General features: G+C 38.3%; 1 protein-coding gene across 1 annotated transcript in view; it reads right to left on the reverse strand.

Annotated features, from left to right (window-relative positions):
* Positions 1-16,422, reverse strand: part of il11ra (interleukin 11 receptor subunit alpha) — a 46,621-nt gene extending 30,199 nt beyond the window's left edge. Inside the window, exon 1 of the mRNA XM_030742919.1 lies at positions 16,269-16,422. The gene's annotated coding sequence lies outside the window, so the exon portion shown is untranslated. The remainder of the gene's footprint in view (positions 1-16,268) is intronic.
* Positions 16,423-19,580: the final 3,158 nt, after the last annotated feature.

The following is a 19,580-nucleotide window of genomic DNA, read 5'->3' on the forward strand; positions in this document are numbered from 1 at the left end:
ATAAAAGAAATTATGGTTAAACCTTCAATCACAGAAGATGGCGAGAATCAGAAACCTACTATTTTACAGGATACAAAACAAGGCTTGATCTCCCCGACTTATGTCATTTCTGTGACTTAAAGATTTTTCCAATGAAATATCCAGACTCTCTTTTTCTTGGTAACTAGCTTATATAAGCCAAGACATTTTGTTCTAGCTTAGCAGCTCTCAGCAGAATCAAATGACCACAACCAGAGTGGCCAAGCAGATGTTGTCCTGTTGAACTCCCTGCCAGCACCAGTCACAGCAAACCTTCTTTTAGGGGTGTAACAGCATGCAGTGAGTTTGCCACAGTAAGTAGAATGAAAACTGAGTCATATCATGAACATTTGCTTATCTAAGGGATTAGAAAAAGACAATGCAACCAGACATGCAGATGTGCATTTCATTTCTTCCTCAACTGCGGTCATCAGCTAGCACAATACGCTCTTCCATCATAAAATATTGGTTCAAGATTTTATCATTTTTTTACTGTATTGTCACCACTCATATACAGTCCAATCAAGTAATAACATGACATAATATTTTTTGGTAATGTATATTTGCTTCTAGGGCTATTGTATTCACCATCAAAAGTTGTATGGTTGAGGAGTTTCAGATTCCAGGTTACATTAAAAAGGACTGAGATGCAATTAATCTAAAATGAGAATGTCAACCAAACCAAATCCAAAAAAAAAAAAAAGTTCTGGTGCCATTTGTTTACAAGCTGTGGTTTTCTTGTAAATGTACAGAGTGAACCAAAATAAACCGAACGCAAAAAAGGTGACAAAGAAAACCTTTCCACTAACAAAATCAAGCATAGATGTGATCTCACCACTCAACATGTTTGGCTCTGTTTAACTACGCTTAACCGTTTGGACTATGTTCAGCTGGAGTCAGCTGGCAGTACCAGAATATTACCGTAAACCGCAGTCTTTTATTGCTGTGGTTTGGAAAATTCCATAACTTTAGTGTCCTAGTTAGAACTTCCATTCATCCGTATACTGACCTAAACAAACGTCAATGCATCTATCACTGTGCTGACAAACTACACATCCTAACAGTGAGACAGGAACAATGAGCTTTTGTATACTTTCATACTGTACTGAGTTCTAGTTTGTGTCGTTTGGTTCAGCATTTGAAATCTAGTTTGAATCAGTACTGCTAGTAGCCAGAAGAAGATGATAGCCCAAAAACATCTGCTCTGTATGAGCCAATGACAAGCTCTTTAAACATACACCCACTTACCCTCCCACATCTGCTCTTTGTTATCCAACAAAGCCTCCACACAGACAGACACAGCCAAATGTGATCAATTAGTAGTATACCCAACCCATTATCACAAACTGTAATATATATATATATATATATATATATATATATATATATATATATATATATATATATATATATATATATATATACTTTGTGAATGCCATTTGAGTTCTATGCTAACTGAACAAGTTAAATTCTAACAGTAATAAAAATAAGACAGCCATGTGACATTTCATAACTTGCTGTCAAAGAGCCAAAAAAATACACCAATTGCATAGACATTCACACACAGCACTTGCACACATATGCTGCTGATAAAAGCTTTATCAAACTCAGTCCAAATCAATAAGCCAGAGGGTTGGCCGACCAACAACCACTGCCCAGTACTGCTTTCTGCCACACTCCTCTGATAATCTGCTGAGAGTTTCTGTATCTGGGCATGTGTGAGTGCGCGTTCATGTACATTTGACTGGCGCCATTCTACGGCTGGGAACAATTATAAAGACATGAAGCAGATAGCTGAAGATCTGTGTTTTGTTCAACACTGAAAAACACACGTATATGAATACAAACACACACAAAAAAGATAAAGTGGACTGCTTACACTTTCTGAATACAGTGTCATTACAGTGAGAACTGTGGAAGAAGTATTCTGATGCCTTACATACATAAAAGGAGAAATTCGTAAGTCTAAAGATTAATATATATATATATATATATATTTTTTTTTTTAATACTGATATATTCTACTGGGTATATTATTAAGATGGCAATGCCTTAAATCATTATCACTTCTTTCTTTTTTTGGAAATCCAAATCTGAAAAGTGACTCACTTAACTCAAGTTTTTTTCTTCTTCAAATTCACCACTGAATGAAATAAATTATGTCTAAATACTAAATATTAAAAAGACCCAGATAGCAACTACAACGAACATGATCAATACACATGACTCTCTTCAACATGGCAGCCCTGCCTGCTTGTTACACCACAGTGTCTGCCATGGTAGCAGAACTAATATTAGTACTAATTAGAGAAGCAATTGATCATCCAGTGCCTAGAACCAGTGAGATTAAACTCAGATATATATGATTTGGTGCCAATTCAATTAGTCTTTGCTCTAGCCTGAGATGCACTCCATAAATACGAGTACATGTCACACCACAACTGTGGATGTTCTACTTGGCAAAAATATGCCTTGTAAATATGTGAAATTAATCAATCTAAACATAGGATAGTGGATATATTAGTTGAAGATAGAGCTGCCAGGCAGGAGGAAAGAGGAAGACCTCAGAGAAAGTTAGTGGAAAGTAAAAGACATGCAGAAGGCTGGTGTGAAAGAAGAGGATGCTAAGGATAGGATTAGATAGAGGCAGATGATCTGCTCTGGCAACCCCTAAAAGGTGCAGCCGAATTACCAAGATGTAACGGGTTGTGACTGTACCTGGCTTTCCTATAATGGCAGATAGCATCAGCCAGCTAAACAGCATTGGTATGTTGACATGTGGCTTACAATCCATGTATAGACTCCATTGTTTCTTCCATTGGTCTTTTACTTAAGCTTAAGGTAACTGTTGTTCTACATTTGTAAACACCGACTCCAACCTGATCTCCTCAGACGATCTCATGTAATGTCAGTATTTTGCAGCACATGCAAAAGTTCAAGGCAGTATAGACACCCCGCCACCAACCAGCATTTAAGAGGTGTAATTACAGAGCAACACAGACTTGTAAAACATGTTAGATACAGGTGGATAAGCTGCAATTCATTTTCAGTTGAATTTTATTTGCACAAAGATGCTCCATCCAGTAACCTGAGGCACTTTATTTTGGGATTTGTTTGAGTGAGAATGAAGGTCATCTAACCTGTTACAGATGCTGAGAAAATGCTGTTCAATGGTCAATGTTATGAACACCAACCAAAAATATGCAAAGTTTGAGTAAGCTGTCAATTATACTTATGCAAAGTTGCCAAAAACAGTCTTGACAAGCTGGTCTAGTTTACTGGTCTAAAAATAAGAGAACACTCAGAACTCAGAACACAGTGAAAATGAAGCACAATATAAAGGATGAAATTAAAGAAATCGTGTGTGTGTGTGTGTGTGTGTGTGTGTGTGTGTGTGTGTGTGTGTGTGTGTGTGTGTGTGTGTGTGTGTTTAAGTCGTGACATTGGCAACCATTGATCACAGTCTTCAATCATATAATAGTATTTTCAATGCAGCTTTAATACGTGGCACTTTGCAACGTGAAAACACACACACACACACACACACACACACACACACACACACACACACACACACACACACACACACACACACACACACAGTCAAATTAGTTTTTAACTTGCTATCACAGATAGAGACCCAAAGCCCAATTTGAAGGTAGCTGATAAAATCTTACACCAGTTATCTGGCTTTGTATATTAAAAAAAAAGCGAGGGTTGTGAGAAGTTGTGTACTCCTCTACTTGTCTAATTACCAACCCAACATACAACCTCCCAATTTCTCATTGTAAAAACTGTATAAAACAGTATAAGAACTTGATGAATACTAATAGTCAGATCCCACAGAATTTCTGCCAACTGCATACTGCATATGTAATCATCCCTTAACCAAAAGAATAAATTCCAAAGAAAACTTAAGAAGGTTAAACAAGAGATAAATAGGTCCTATAAATCTTGAGTTTTTGTTTTCTTCCATAAGAAGCCGATTTATGTGTGCCTGGCTCTCATTAACTGATGACCATTTCGCAGTGAGCAGAGACCTCTCACTTGTTCAGCAGAAGGGAAAAACGTGGGGAGACATATACACCCAAATGACACAAACATGTGGACCATAGAGAAACACCCCCAATGCGCAAACACACACACACACACACACACACACACACACACACACACACACACACACACACACACACACACACACACAGCCATACAACATAGAGATCCCTCCCCCTGCTACCCACACACATTATGACTGTCCTACACACACACACATGCGCGACCCCTGTTCACTGGAGATGACTCACTCTGCTGGGAACTCCATGCTTTTCCGATTACTACAAACCGGTTGACTGACTGTCTCAACACGCTGAGAAAGACAGGTAGATTTTAGTGGGTAGAGATAAGAGAAAGTGGTAAAGAAAGTAAAGAAAATCAAAACAAGAAGTGCGTGAAGGACCAGGGGAGAAACAGTGTAAAACCATTCCATGTTAAACCTCAGCGGTTGATCCACTATACACAAGGGCACAGTGAAACAGCAGGTTTGACCTCCAATCACAACACACTAGAAACCAGAGAAAGAAAATCCTATGAGAGTCTGAATATAAGAAAGCCATGCTTTCTTGATTACTACTGTCCTCTGGCAAAGAGACAAACAAAAAGAAAAGCACAAAAAAGAGAACGATCTTAATGCAATCCACATTTTATATGAATGCTTCTCCTGCTAGTCATAAAACTTGACTAAAAACTACGGCAACAGAACGTATGTGCAGATCTTCAGCTAAATGCAAAGACTGGCAGGGGTTTCATGGATAAAACTCTTTTAAACAGGAAGTGCTGTGACTTTGTTGATGTGACTGAATACTGGCACGTAAGTTATTGTCACCCTCTTAAAATAAAGGCTTAAGTTATTTTTTTAACGGAAGTTTTCTTATGGCTTAAATCATCATATTTTTCAGTGTATGGTTCAGGGTTTTTTTTTTTTTTTTTTGCCTTTTCTGAAAAATCTGAAAAAAATGACTGTCCATTATTTTAAGAGGGCGACCATATATAAGTATATAAGTACAACCAAGACCATGGTAGGAAACTGTCTAAACTGGCTAACTTTGAACCTTCTATTCTCAAAGCTTTAGACCAATTATAGCCACTGCAGATAGACACAAAACAACAACAAAAAATCCAAGCATCACAATGTATGCATCATGGAAAAAAAACCCCCAGAACATCAACACTGTAATCTAAAATTAAAATAATACAAATTTTAAAAGAAAAAAAGCCAAACCATTGAGCACAGGACTTGGCAACAAAGCAAACAAATCACAAACAAATGGGAAAAAAACAATAAAACAACAAAAACAAAAAGAGATGTTATGTTTGATTTGTAAGTGTATGCCATATGTTTTCATTTTTCATTTCTGTAAAAACAACAAGTTGTGGGCACTCATAAGTTTTATCATTTCACTGTAGGGAGTAATTTATTCAAGTGATGCGCTTCTTTTAAGCAATGTTCTTTTGAGACTGCTTACATGTAATTCATTGCAGACTGGAATGTGATGGAATAGCAGTTTAGAGAGATGGGAGTGAGAAAGTACAACAATGAAAGAGGGAGCAAAGTAAAACAGAAAAGGAGAAAAACTAATTATTTACAGCACATAAAGATTGGCCTTGGACACCTAGATCAAAAACAAGAGGAAAAGCAGAAACCTTTGAACGACGTCTGTTTGTGAGTGAAATGGGCTAAAAAGCCAGTACCAACTGTAATAACACAATAACTGGGTTACTTTGCCACTTAGAAGAACAGATGTAGACCTATACGTTTGAAAAAAATATATTATGCATCACTTGACATCTGCTATACACTAAAATTAAGAACAGAATGACTATTACAGTCTTTTGATCTAGGTTTTTAGAAGTCAAATCAAGTTCTCTCATAGTGGCTCCATAGTGTAGGGATTTACATGTTTCCCTAACAAGTGAAAGATGCCCCAGTTTGATCCTGGGATGAGACACAAATCCCTTTGGGGCATTAAAACAAAAATCTGTCCCTTGTTAAGAAGGGAGCAACTGGAAGTAGCTTTAAATCAAGTTTTCTAAAAAGACAGTAAGCAAACAACCCCCATACAGTCACATACCGAGTTCAGCTGCAGTGTACACTGGAAGATCTACAGTACACCTATTCAGTCGAGGGAGACACTGGTGTAAACAGACCCTATACATGCCAGGATGAAGTAAATACTCAAAAGGATCACCTACACTGTTCACTGTGTGTCTGTTCAGACAAAACCAGACAGCAAACCTTTTCCACACGAACTAATACAGCAGGCTAACATCCACTTCTTCCTCAATTACTGGAAACACAATGCAAGAAACCTATAACAAAGTTTATTTCAGAATAAATGGGGAACAAAGCCCTCATCAGACTGCAGGGCTCTGCTGCACAGACCTGGATCACAAACAGCAGACTATCAAACAAGTTGTCTTGAGATAGCAAGGCAGATAGCAGGTTGATTTATAGTGCACCACCATGATTTGGTTTCCAAGTTTGTTGATTTTGCGATACTCCCTGTTTGTGTGCTCATGCCTAATGTATGTGTGTGCGTCTCTTGAGTGATCCAGGAGTCAGATTATGAGGCCTGTCTGAGATCAAAGGCAGGAGCAGAGGGAGGGGGATTTTTAAAAGGGAGAGTTAAAACCACAGTGTATAAAAGAGCACATATACACACACTAGAACACACTATTTATTTGTACCTTTACAAGATTACTATGGTAAGGTATAGTTTTGATCTTTTGACACTAAAAGAAGTTGGCGGAGTCTGTATTGGACTTTGTGCCGTCATTTAGTTTACCACAGAGACTTTCACCCATGCTGCAGTGTCCCACTAACCAGGGATCCTCACATCCAGGCCTCGAGAGCCGGTGTCCTGCAGGTTTTGTGTCTCTGCTTCAACACACCTGAGTCAAATATAGAAGTCATTAGCAGGACTCTGGAGAACTTGACTGCATACTGAGGAGGTAATTCAGCCATTTGATTCAGGTGTGTTGGATCAGGGACACATCTAAAACCTGCAGGACACCGGCTCTCGAGGCCTGGATGTGAGGATCCCTGCACTAAATGTTATTTAACCTATTAGCCTAATGTTGACCCAGGGAAAAGCCTTGATTACGAAATCATTTAAACAAACAAAGTCCATATGGCCATTGGATATGCTTATATAACACAAGCTACAAAGGCATGTTTCACCTTACCTTCTCTTGCATATTAATACAATTTATTGTAATTATTACAATGTATTGTTGCAGGTTTTTGGTACCAGCGTAAATACTTTTGCTCACAGTTTATATTAATATTTCTTTTCCAAAATGGCTGTTAGTATCACTTTTTCTGGTTAATCCCAAAAGCTATGTTCTTAATATGTTCGTAAACAAGAAAAGCACATTATGTTAATACTTAATGTGCCCTGAGTGATGGTCAAAAATGTACATGGAAAAACTGAAGGATAAATTTGATAGGCTGCATATTTTCATCCTCTACCATTGCTTGACTATCATCTATAAACAAGCCCAATCTGATGTGTTTAACACTAAGCATTTGGCAAAGTAAGCCAAACTCTAAGGATCATTTATCATATCCATCTACTCTAGATCTAAAGATATTTTCAGAGTTTCTCGCCAGCCAATTTTCTTAAGCCCAGAGCAATGTTGTTGAAATGCATTCATGGTGACGTTTGCTTGACTCATTGCAACCAGCCATGATAAACGGCTATAAAACTGTCTTCAAAAGAAAAAAGAAAAAAAAAAAGAAAAAAATCAACAAACTATACATGGCAAACAGTTCTGTGATCAACTGTGCATTTAAGATAAATTTAATGAAGGGAAACTTTATGATTTAGGCCTATTTTAGATGAAGGAATTCAAAGAAGAAAAAAACAAATATTCACATCTAACAACTCACAATCAGCTTGAAATGCTCAAAATGCTGCGTTGAATTATACACATAAATACCATACCATACCGTACTGTACCATCTTTATTTGTAAAAGCGCTTTAAAACAACCACAGCTGACACAAAGTGCTGTAGATTGAAACATACAAAAAAAGTAACTTTTTCAAGTTTTGAAATAATACAACTACAGTTCATGGACTGGCACACAAACATATGATAATAATGATTCCAGAACCACTAAGACTGCACATAGTTTGTATTCAGGTTTATATATATATATATATATATATATATATATATATATAAAGCAACATTTAATTTATCATTAAAACTAATTTATATATTTCTCACGAAACAAAGCTTCCCCGTGTCATGCATTATTTTTTCAGCATCTTCTTTTAGGCGTGGTATTAACATGGTATTACCGATGCAGTGACACGCAGATGCACCAATGCATTGTTTTCTAAGAACTGACACCTTAAACCAAAGAGTTCATCCCTAGTCTTGTTACACGTGTTCAGAATACACATGCTGGAAGGGCCGAGTATCGGGCGTGCTCCCCCTACTCCCACTCAGAACAACTACATCTGATGTGAGCATAGTCCATATTAGAGGCGGGTGATACAGCCTCAAAACTGTATCACAAGTTCAAGAAAATTTGTGATAAATTTGCTTGCACTTGAATCGCACATCACCAGCTGCTAGTATCTCCTGGTTGTAGTCTTTTTGCCTGAACTGATAAAGCACGTTTGCTGTTTCCACCTTTAACAGTTTTTTTTTTTTCTTCCATATTTTGTAAAGTACTGTGCTTTGTTGAAGGTTGTTAGCTCCCTTTCCAGGTACTAAATCTCCAGTGAAGACTGACATGCAGCTCTTGCCCTCAGATATGCCACGGCTTGCATCATTGTTGCGTGAACTAGGGAACATAAATGCAGCTACAGAAATTATATTGCAATGACATTTTGAAATCACGTAAAAATTTATACCAGTATTATCACCACCGATATGATATGACACAGTGCCAGTCCCTATCAATTCATAAGAATGATATGACACAAACTCGACAATTAACAGCAACAAACCCTCACATCCAAATGCCAAACCACATTATTATTCTGATATGATAAATTAAATAATGCAATACTTATGGTGAAAGATGATTAGATTCATCCAGCTAAAGCAGTACTATATGACAACATTTCACATTTAATTCTACACTCTCATCACTTGCAAAAACAAAGATTTCTGCTGTGGAAATTGCTTAAGAAACATTAGCAGCGTATTCTTAGCTTCATTTTTTTGTTTCTGTCACCTGCCTGCCAAATAAGATAAGATCACCATGCTCGATACACCCATTTATCCTCCTTTTAGACTGCCAACACTCCATGAAAGCAACAACGCAACGGGAGGGGGCCAGGGAGGAAACGGATACTGGGAGACGGAGGGAAAATAAAACAATAAAACAGGATAGGGAATGAGAAAGCTGAATAGGACAAGAGAACAAGAGCAAGGGCGAACAAGCCTTAAAGAAGAGAGAAAAAAAGAGGGCAAAGGGAGAAGATGTGTTCTATAATTTGGGGGTAAGTTCATACCTACTTGACATGGGCATACCAACAGAATTATGTCATCACAAAAACACACAGATACACTTTTAGACCCCAGAGACATTTTGGCTACATCCTAACTGGTATATAATTTAATCAGAGAAGTCTATCCATCATGTGTGAACAGACAGGTAAAAATAGTCACCTTTCTGCAATTACCCAAAAGGATAAATAGCGACAATTTTGCATTTTAGCCTTATCCCCAGTGGCACAAAGAGGTAAAGGACTGTTTTGATGTGTGCTAAAGACCCAAGCATAAAATGAAAACAGTCCAGTTTATTTATTGAGCTAACTGACAACAGTAAATGCAAAACACCTTCAAGTATACAGAATAAAAACATAAGGACAAAAGATCAACATTTTAATGGTGTTAATACCTTGTAGCAATAGTGGTGTGGCTATAATGCTAAATAACCTAATACAAGAAAGGTGCATTATCAAAAAAATAAATAAATAACTGTTTCAGAGTCTTTCAGCCTGTCCATACACTAATTTTTTTCAGCAGATATTCAGTTTTACACAGAACAATGAAACTAGATTCTGATTAAAAGACTATAAAACTGAAAGGACACAACAGATAACACAAGCCACTGCCATAAGTGTTATTTTTGATGTAAGCTGGACAGATAAAAGCATCAAATTAGCACATTTAAAGAACCCAGAAAGATGAAAGATTTAACATTTCTGCTCAGTTACTGAAATTATTAAATGGTTTAAATGTAGTTGCTGTTTAATTTTCCAGTGACTCAACTGGTCAATTAAGAGTTTTATCTCTACTTAAGTGATAACCTTTTCTCAACAAGTGATACAAAGATCTAAGCATTTCCATGACTGGCATGCACTGCAACATTTGGATGATCCAAACATGATTCCACCCCCATCACAGTGTTGGGAAAGGTTCTGGTAAAACTGAATCACTGATACAAATAACTGAGCACAGACAGGCAGCACCAAGGACTGTTTTAGATTAGAAAAGACACACATAAATTATTCACACCAGAAAATCTCCCTCTTTAAACTTTTGCATCTCAGTTCAGCCATGAACAAGACTGCATTTCCCAACTATACATTGTACCAAATCCTTTACCACGTCCACTCTGGGTCAAAGCCCAAATGACAGAGGTACAAACTTAGCAAGTCTCTCTATGCAAGTTTTTTAAGCGACTGCTGTTTCCACACTGTTTCTGTATATTAATAAGCACCAGCAATCCTTGAAATCCATACACCTATTAAAAGAAATTACACTTAATTGAAAATAATCCTACCCACGTCGCTAGTAACTTTGGTCAAAGTGCAAAGTCACAAAGTTTTTTTGGCTACCTAACTTGTAATAGAGACAGACTTGAAAGCACCACTACTTACACTGACCAAAGGCTAAAATAAGATCTCCAATCCATCTCTTTCCCTTTAGTATTTAGAGCTCTTCCATGTTCCTGAAAATAAACCCCACTGAGAGACTACAGTGATTCTTCATTAAGGGACCTCTTCAAGTTAAATGAATGGACAACAGGCTCACAGCTTCGAAAAGAACATTTTTAATCATGGCAGTCAAGTTAAATATGAGCACCTGCATGGAGGGAGTTAGCACAAGAAAAGTCAAATTTCTGGTATGTTTTTGTCACACAAGCTTATAAATCAATCCACTGTATTCTCCACAATGGCCTGGCAAATAACCATGCATGATTTGGAGGTAGAAATTTACACCAATGCAATCAATACAGTGTTTTTCTAGAACAGAGTAAGACTCTGCCAAGTACTAATAATCTCCTGAGTGAGCTCTGTTTTCAAAGTCAACACTGCATTGGACAGAACAGTTACTGTTTATACAGCTAAACCTAATAGATGTTATTTTCACTGGCAGAATGGCAGCAAGGTGCCAAAGGTACCCAGTACATTTTTCAAACACATGGTCATTAATATTTGAGATATGTTGGTCACAGTAAAATAAGCATATAAACCTCACAGAACTTTTCTTCATCAACTAAAATGGTAAAAAACAAGCTGCAAAATTAGGGTTTGTCATTCTCTGTGACAAACGGATAGAAAGCATAGTTTCCTGAGAGAGCCTGGAGAGGTCCACAAGATTATACAGTGCATTTGTAAGGGAAGGAAGTACATTCTTTAACATTTATCTTCCCTGGAAACACAACCATCCTGCCACACAGGAGCCTCTAAAAAAGGCTACCACCACAGGGACAATGACCCAAAATTGCTTTGAAAACACAAATAATTAAATTTAGCTACAAATTCTGAAGTCTAGATGCTACAAACACACACACACACACAGACACAGACACACACATGTTCAACCCAGCAACATTGAAGATCTACACAATAATCAGTTTCAAGTAGAGTATCCCATAATAGGGTCACAAATTCAGTATGGTGACTTACCAAATGTGAAATACAAGGTCACATTTTCCATTTCAGTTCCTGAGTTCAAACAAAGGGGGATTCAGTTTGTGACATTTAATCTTATTAGCCTTTTGTGTAAAATGTTGTTGTAAAAAGTAGCTGTACTTCATTCACTGCCTTCTCTGTTAACCAGTACCCCCCTTAAAGGTTTTATGACAAGGCATCATCTATAAATCCTCAATGGATTATTTCCTGCAACTTCTTTACACAGATGTAAAACCAGACCACAATGGTTCAGTCTCCATCTGGGATAAAATGATAATGTTGTTATATGACTTGTTGTTATACGGATGCTATAAAGAATAAAGAAGATGGTGACAATGATGTCAAAAATCCTTTTGAACTTACTTTGTCTTTCATAAAATTCTTGCAAAAAGACCTCCATAATTATCTGTCACATTTCTTTACAATATTGATGTGACATTCTTACGTTCAGTTCTGCTATCTAAAACATATGCAGCATGCTTCAGCTTTTCAACACAAGCACTTCAGAGAGTATTAATGAACTAGTGTTAACATTTTGAGGCGACTGTGGCTCCGATGGTAGAGCGGGTGGTCTACCGATCGGAAGGTCAGTGGATTGATACCTGACTCCCCCAGTCTGCATGTCAAAGTATCCTTGGGCATGAGACTGAACCCCAAGTTGCTCCAAATGCATCCATTGGTGTGCTACTGTATGCACGAATGTTAGAAAGTGCTTAGGCATAGACAAAAGCACTGTATGCATACGTGTGTGTGTTGTGTGATTGGGTGAATAAGACTTACAGTAGAACACACTGAGTGCTCAACTGAGTACAAGGGCATTATATAAGTTCCAGTCCATTATACATTAATAGGGAAACAATTATTGTAGAATAGGCTCAACTTTTTCTGAGATGGAAAAATCTTTACTGTCTAACAAATATTACGCTTTCACTCTCGCTGTCGCCACAGTATCATTGCCCTTATTGGTCAGCTGACCACAGAAGGAGTTGTAGCTCCAAGAAAAAAGGATGCAACTCTTTTAAGTGGTTTGACCTTGTGGCTTGTAGCTGTGGGAACTCTTCCGAAGGCAGAAATTCATAAAATATGTTGAAATGAAAAGTTAGCCAGTTTGAGGCTTGCAAAATAACTTTTCAAATGTTAAGCACAGCTCCTGGTGACTAGGGATGAACTGCTTAAACAGCAGCACAGAGGATTAAATAGACCCCTATCTAGGCCCCTCACTGTTGGTGTAATATCAAGAGCTGGCTCCTTCTGCTCTTTCTTTTACTTACGCATGCACACACCAAGAAGAGTATGGCCTCAGACCTGGCAAACAGCCCTCAAGTTCTTGGAGCAGCTTTCTTTCTAATTTAAAGTTGATTGCCGTGGCCCTCTGTGAGTGACTAGTGAAATATGAGTGTGGAGGAGAGTATGGAGGCTTGGACTGTGTTTGGCTCCATGTGCACATGAATATGTGAGTGTGCATGCACACAGCCACTGGATCGTTTACATATATGTGCACGCTGAAGTCTGCATCAAGGGCTGTGTGGAGCCAGAGCGTATCTGTGTGCGCATGTGGTTTTTGGCCAGAGCTAGAGCAGAGATTGGACTGCCAGCGAAAGCTGTCTGCAGGGAATCAGGCAAAGCAAGCTGAATAACAGTACCCTTCTCAAGCTAAAATGAGGTGTTAGAAGATGAGTTCAACTGAACTGAGCTGTACAGAACATGTGCTCAAGTGAAGTAAGTTAGATTATACAGTTTGAGGTCTGTCGTCAACAAATCGCTGTGAGTTAATGAGTCAATCATAGAACACTGAAGAAGACTGGGTTAAGTTAAATCCTGTCTTTCACTATGTATTCTTATTTAAGTATTGTTTTCTTCAGTATTTTCATTAACCAAAACATGCAGGTGTCAGCCGTGCTTGAATTCTGAGCACCTTGGAGTTCCCTTTCTTTTTTGGATATGCCTACAGACTGTGAATACAAAAAGCTAATTTGTTCCTGCTATTTTTTAACATTTTTTTTTCATAAGTCACAACATTTATAAAGCAAAAAATACCATCAAGTTTTCCTTTTATAGAGAGAGAAGGCTTTAATCCGTGGGCAGGCCAGCATCCCAGAGGTAAACAACAAGGTGCCCGGTGTGCCTCGTTTTTCTTAGTGAGTGTATATTTAGTTTCAGAGCGGTGAAGTGGTCAAGAACGCTGGTTCTCCGCAAAGGTGTCCAAACCGAGACGCATCCTCTCAAATGAAGAACAGTAAACACTGCTGCAAGTGACACACATGCTACAGGGGGACGCCAGGTGCTTGGCTTCTCTTTCCACACAGCCTATTGTGAGTCTGGCTAGGACAAAACAACAATTACACGATCTGTCTCTCTGCACAGAATCATCTGAATGGATTTTAAAGCAGGAAAATAAACAGCAATCAAACAGGGAACCACTGAAAACCTGGGACAAATTAACATCGCAGGACTTACTTAAGGAACTGTGCTTTTCTGTTTTACTTCCACATGGGAGTGAAGCGGGAAAATGAGCTCCTATTGGTCAGCTGACAGCCAATAAACTGTACGATTGGTTCCACCACTCAAGAAATTATTTTTTTAATTCACTCCAATTTAAAAAGAAAAAACTACTAATGATAAGTCACTTTTTTCTGCAAAAGCAAGAAATCTGGAAATGTAAAATAATAGCAGCCAGTGAAGCAGCCCCAGTTCTGCATTGTTCCTGTCTAACTTTCAGTAAGACTCACAAGCACATCTCCAAGAATTAATGATGTCTCTGTATAAAAGATGCTCAGTCCAACATTACTTATTTTAACGATCCATTTGTCCTCTTTTTGAATACATCTCACCGTTCTTTTTCTTGGCGGCCATGTGCTGCCACAATCATAATCCTTGGTCAATAAAAGCAGACTCTGATTCTGCTTTTCACTGCGTCACCTCTTCAAAGAATCAAAGGCGTACACTGATGCTGCAATACACGATTTATTGGCAAGGTTAACATTTTGCCACCAATACAGAAGTATTGCTTACATCATGTGCAACTGTGAGTTTCTTAAAACCTTCAAGCATCTAAAAGAGAGATGTTACAGCATGAACTCTGACCCACATTTTTCTTTTAGCAGGGAAACATTTGACAGAGTTCATCTAATTTCAAGCAAAGGGCTTGCTGCCTGTTTTTCTGATTCTCCTTCCACCTACCTTCCCTCTCCTACTCCTGAGACACCCCCCAGGCTTCATCTTTCTGCTTCATCTGTTTGCATTCCTGTTGAGCTCTATTTAAAAGCTTGATCACTCCACTGGCTAGAGGAATGCACATCTGCAGTGAGACCCCGTCCCACTGTCTGTCTTTTTTTTTCCTTTCTTTTTCTGTCTCTCTGCCTGCTTGTGCGTACAGTATTTGAGTTCTCAGAGCATTAGCTTTTGCTATTGACCTGCAACTTGAACTAATTGCAGATACAAATATACAACAACAAAGAGCAGGATGAAGACTAATCGTGTTTATTACATCGACAAGTGCTTTCGGTGGCCATGATTTCAACGCTTCATTTATACTCTGCCAAGTGAGTTCCTGTGCTTGGTTTTCAGAACTAGAAGCAAAACAAGTCAGTGAACGTTTTTATTTTTTTATTTATTTTTACATTTATCACACTACCTTTCTATCCCTGTATATGCACAAATACACAGTGTTCCATACACATAAACAACACATCACAACATCACAAGTGCACTTTGCACAACAATAATACAAACTGCACACTAGCAAATCAAAGATATGTCTTTATAAATCCATCTATCTCAACAATATTTACGCATTTAAATATCACACAAAACCTTGTTCTTACTGGATAAATGTTTAAATGCAATCTGAACCAAAAACACAGCGGCAGCAGCAAATTTTAGGAGTGGAAACAAAAAACAGAAAAGAAAAGAAAAGAAAAGAAAAGAAAAAGCCATACTCAGTTTATCAGAAATAAAAATACAACACATTGTAGACCAATGGTGTTTGTCCAGGGTACCACCACTGTTTTACCCATAATTACAAGGTATGGAGCTAAAATACAACCATAAGAAATAAGAGTGTATTATGGTGTTTAAACGGGGATCAACATTACAAGCTAGTATGACACATCCTCACTGTGAATAACACTGGAGTGCACTTCCCCTCATTCTCTCCTGTCCCGTGTAGTGTAGCGGATTAAACTTTTCGTCCCCACACACACACACGCACGCACGCACACACACACACGCACGCACACAGGCACAGCTTCCCCGTCGCTAATCCCCTCCCGCCCCGTTTAAACAGTTTAAATGACCGAACTTACCTTGGAAACTCTCCCCGAGTCAAACAGGCATTATTATGTTGTCGCCGTCCATGGTCGGTACCACTACGAGTTGTTCCTCAACTCACCGAAGACACTAGACACGGACTAGCGGGCTTAGAAAGTAACAAAGTCGGACAGAAAGGAGGAGGAGGAGAAGGGAGGGAACGAGGCCAGAGAGTCGGCTGCCGCTCCGTTGGAGGCGGCGGATGTCAATCACCTGGCTGAGTGGGCGGGCCTTAACTGTAAAGAGATTATGGAGGCTGAGCTCTGAGGTCTAATGAGGAATGTGGCAAGGAAAAACAGACCGAGGTCTCCAAAACCAGGATTGTGGAAAGTTGGATATCTTAATGAATTTTTAATTGATGCCGTTTTGTTTTCTTCCACTTATTCAATTAATTAAATGTATTTATATGTAAAACGTTTTGTTTCCAGGGTTAAATTCTGTTTAATTACAGTTCTTCTGTTGTTGTTATTTGCTTTAATACTGAGGGTAAATACAGTACCCTATTTTTTTTTACAATTTCAGAATAGGTAAACACAACCCTTTTTAATGGCAGTTGATTCAGAGTGATGCAGACAATCCAAATCTCAGTAAACACATGCAGCAAAGCCAGTAGTCCGGCAGGTTTTCATTACAGGTTTGACCAAACCGACAAAATCTAAAGACTTTCCTTTATATTATATTATATTTTGTTTTTAATACAAAATAATGTTTCATTATTTTTGTTTTGATTTTTATTCCCCTTACCAAAATGTTTAAAAAATAAAACATAAATAAATAAATGAATAAAAATAGAATAGATTGCATGCTGAAGTATCCTTGGGCAAAATATTGAACTCTCATTCATCCATTGGAGTGTGTATGTTAGATTAAAAGCACTCGGGCATAGAAAAAAAGCACTTGTGTGTAAATGAGGCTTGTAGTCAGAAAGTGCTTTGAGTGCTCAAATAGAGCAGAAAAATTCTATGTAAGTAGCAGTCCATTGGCTGTCAGATACCTTGCTGCTTTCATAGCAACAAGTAGCAGACACAGTAATTAACTAAGCTCGATAATCTGTCTTAGTAAAATCCTCAGAACCTTCACTTGCGGATATGGCTGGAAGCAAAACAGCCTTTTGCAGGTTTCCAGCTAAAATGTTGATCCCATTTCATGAGGTACACCACTGATTTACTTATTTCATTTTATATTTGGCTTACCTGTTTGCTGATGAGTAAATAACACATTAAACCAATTAATGGTTCCAGTGCTCTGTGCTTCAGCAGCAATAAATTAGACGACAGTAACAGCTAATTATCGGATGCAATGCCCTTTTAGCCTCCCCCATGAATGCGGGTGGAGGTGGAAAAACACATCTGTCAGTGTAATGCAGTGTATTATAAACCCACTTCTTACCACAGGGACAGAACTATCACAGGACAAAACACCTATGTGACATATTTTAATGGAGACTAAAGAATCTGGTTTTCACAAATATAACACATAAACCTAATTATTTCTCATCTTATACATGTCTGTAGTAGAGGTTGAGCAAAATAATAATGAAAGATTCAAAAGTCACCTATGTTGCATATATGTACTTTATAATAACAAATTATATGACTCATAGATATTTTTCCTATTAGTAACCACAGAACAAATTCTAGTGCGGTCTGTTTTACACTCTTTCCCCATAAACTAACTCCGACCTCTCACCTAGATCTCCTCTACAGCAAAAAAACAGCTACTCGTGTGGCTTCTCATTCAGTTTTATGATAAACAGTCAAGAACAATTAGAGTGCAAACTGTGGCAGTTGGATTCCAGTCCGCTCATCAGGCATACAAGGGTGACATCAATTATTCCATTGAAAAGGGGATTTCCAATTTCCAACAGCTCAGCCAGACCCCCTCCCCTTACTGACCCTGACCTTTTTTGGCTGCAACTTGGAAGAGTTACATTTTCACTTTTCATTAGGAGCAGAAGAGCAGTGATCGCCAAGCAGGCCTAAAAGAGATATGACTGAGTGTGGCTGTCCATCTTCCCACACATTGGTTTCTAATTTCTAATGAGAATTTTTCCTATAGAGTGTAACTACTTTCCTGAAGATGAGGATTCAGTTATTTATTTATTTTCGTTTGTTTAAAATGTGTGCCCATGGTGTTAATCCAAATCTTTCATGGTTTTGAAGCAGCAGTTTGTGGCACTGTTGGTGTGGGCTACTGTTGTTTTTCTTTTTTCTCATGACTTATCCATCTGCATGGTTCGTATCTTCCAGTCTTTTATCTGGCCTGGCACAGAGTTGATCTGGCATCTGCTTTACTGTTGTTGTAGGCAATGTACCTGTCACTCTGCTCCCATCTGCCTCATCTTTTGTCTCATCAGTTTGTATGGATGCTATTTAAGCTCTGTACCACTGTCATCTCGCTTCTGTATTTTTATACATCATAAATCTAGGCTTCCAATTAGCGATTACATTTCTCTTTCTATGACAGGAATTATGCCAGCTTCCTCTCTATTATTTTTGACTACAGTAAAGCATCATGATATTTCCTCTACTGCAAACTTTAAAATAAAGTAGACTCTTCATCGGTTTATCATGTAGGCTGTTACTGGCTAAGACCAGTAGTCTATATAATTCAGTTTCTTAAAATCAAACTCTTATACATAAATGAAAGCACTCAGGACTCATATTGTGGAAGTGCACTAGAGTAACTAGTTGAAGTGAATGTTAAAGAAAACAGACTTTACCTTATTTTTCTAGAACAAGAAGAAATATAATAACCACTTGTTGCATTATGTGCTATGATGTTGCTTCCCTCTGCTGGGCCTTTTAACTCATTACAGACTTGGTCAAGAAGTTTGACATAAAAATGAGATTAGTCACAGACTCTGTACGTCACCTACACTCTACCATATGTGCACTTTCACATGAATACCTCAGGAAAACTCAAGCAAGCCACTGTAAGTAAGATTACGCCTAAATCAACCATTTATCAGATCATCAGGAATTTCAAGGAGTGGGGTTCAGCTGTTGTGAAGAAGGCCCATGAAAGTCTAGCAAGCGCCAAGATCACTTGGCGCATCACTAGTGCAGAGCTTGCTCAGGAATGGCAGCAGGCACGTGTGAGTGCATGCACAGTGAGGTGAAGACTTTTGGAGGATTGCCTGGTGTCAAGAAGTGCAACAAAGAAGCCACTTCTGCAATAAAAACATCAAGGACAGACTGATATTCTGCAAAAAGCACAGGGATTGGACTGCTGAGGATGGGACAAAGTCATTTTCTCTGACAATAGTCTGGAGAAGAAAAGGTGAGCGCTGCCATCGGTCCTGTGTC

Source organism: Archocentrus centrarchus, chromosome 12, assembly GCF_007364275.1.
Source record: "Archocentrus centrarchus isolate MPI-CPG fArcCen1 chromosome 12, fArcCen1, whole genome shotgun sequence".
Taxonomy (NCBI): Eukaryota; Metazoa; Chordata; class Actinopteri; order Cichliformes; family Cichlidae; genus Archocentrus; species Archocentrus centrarchus.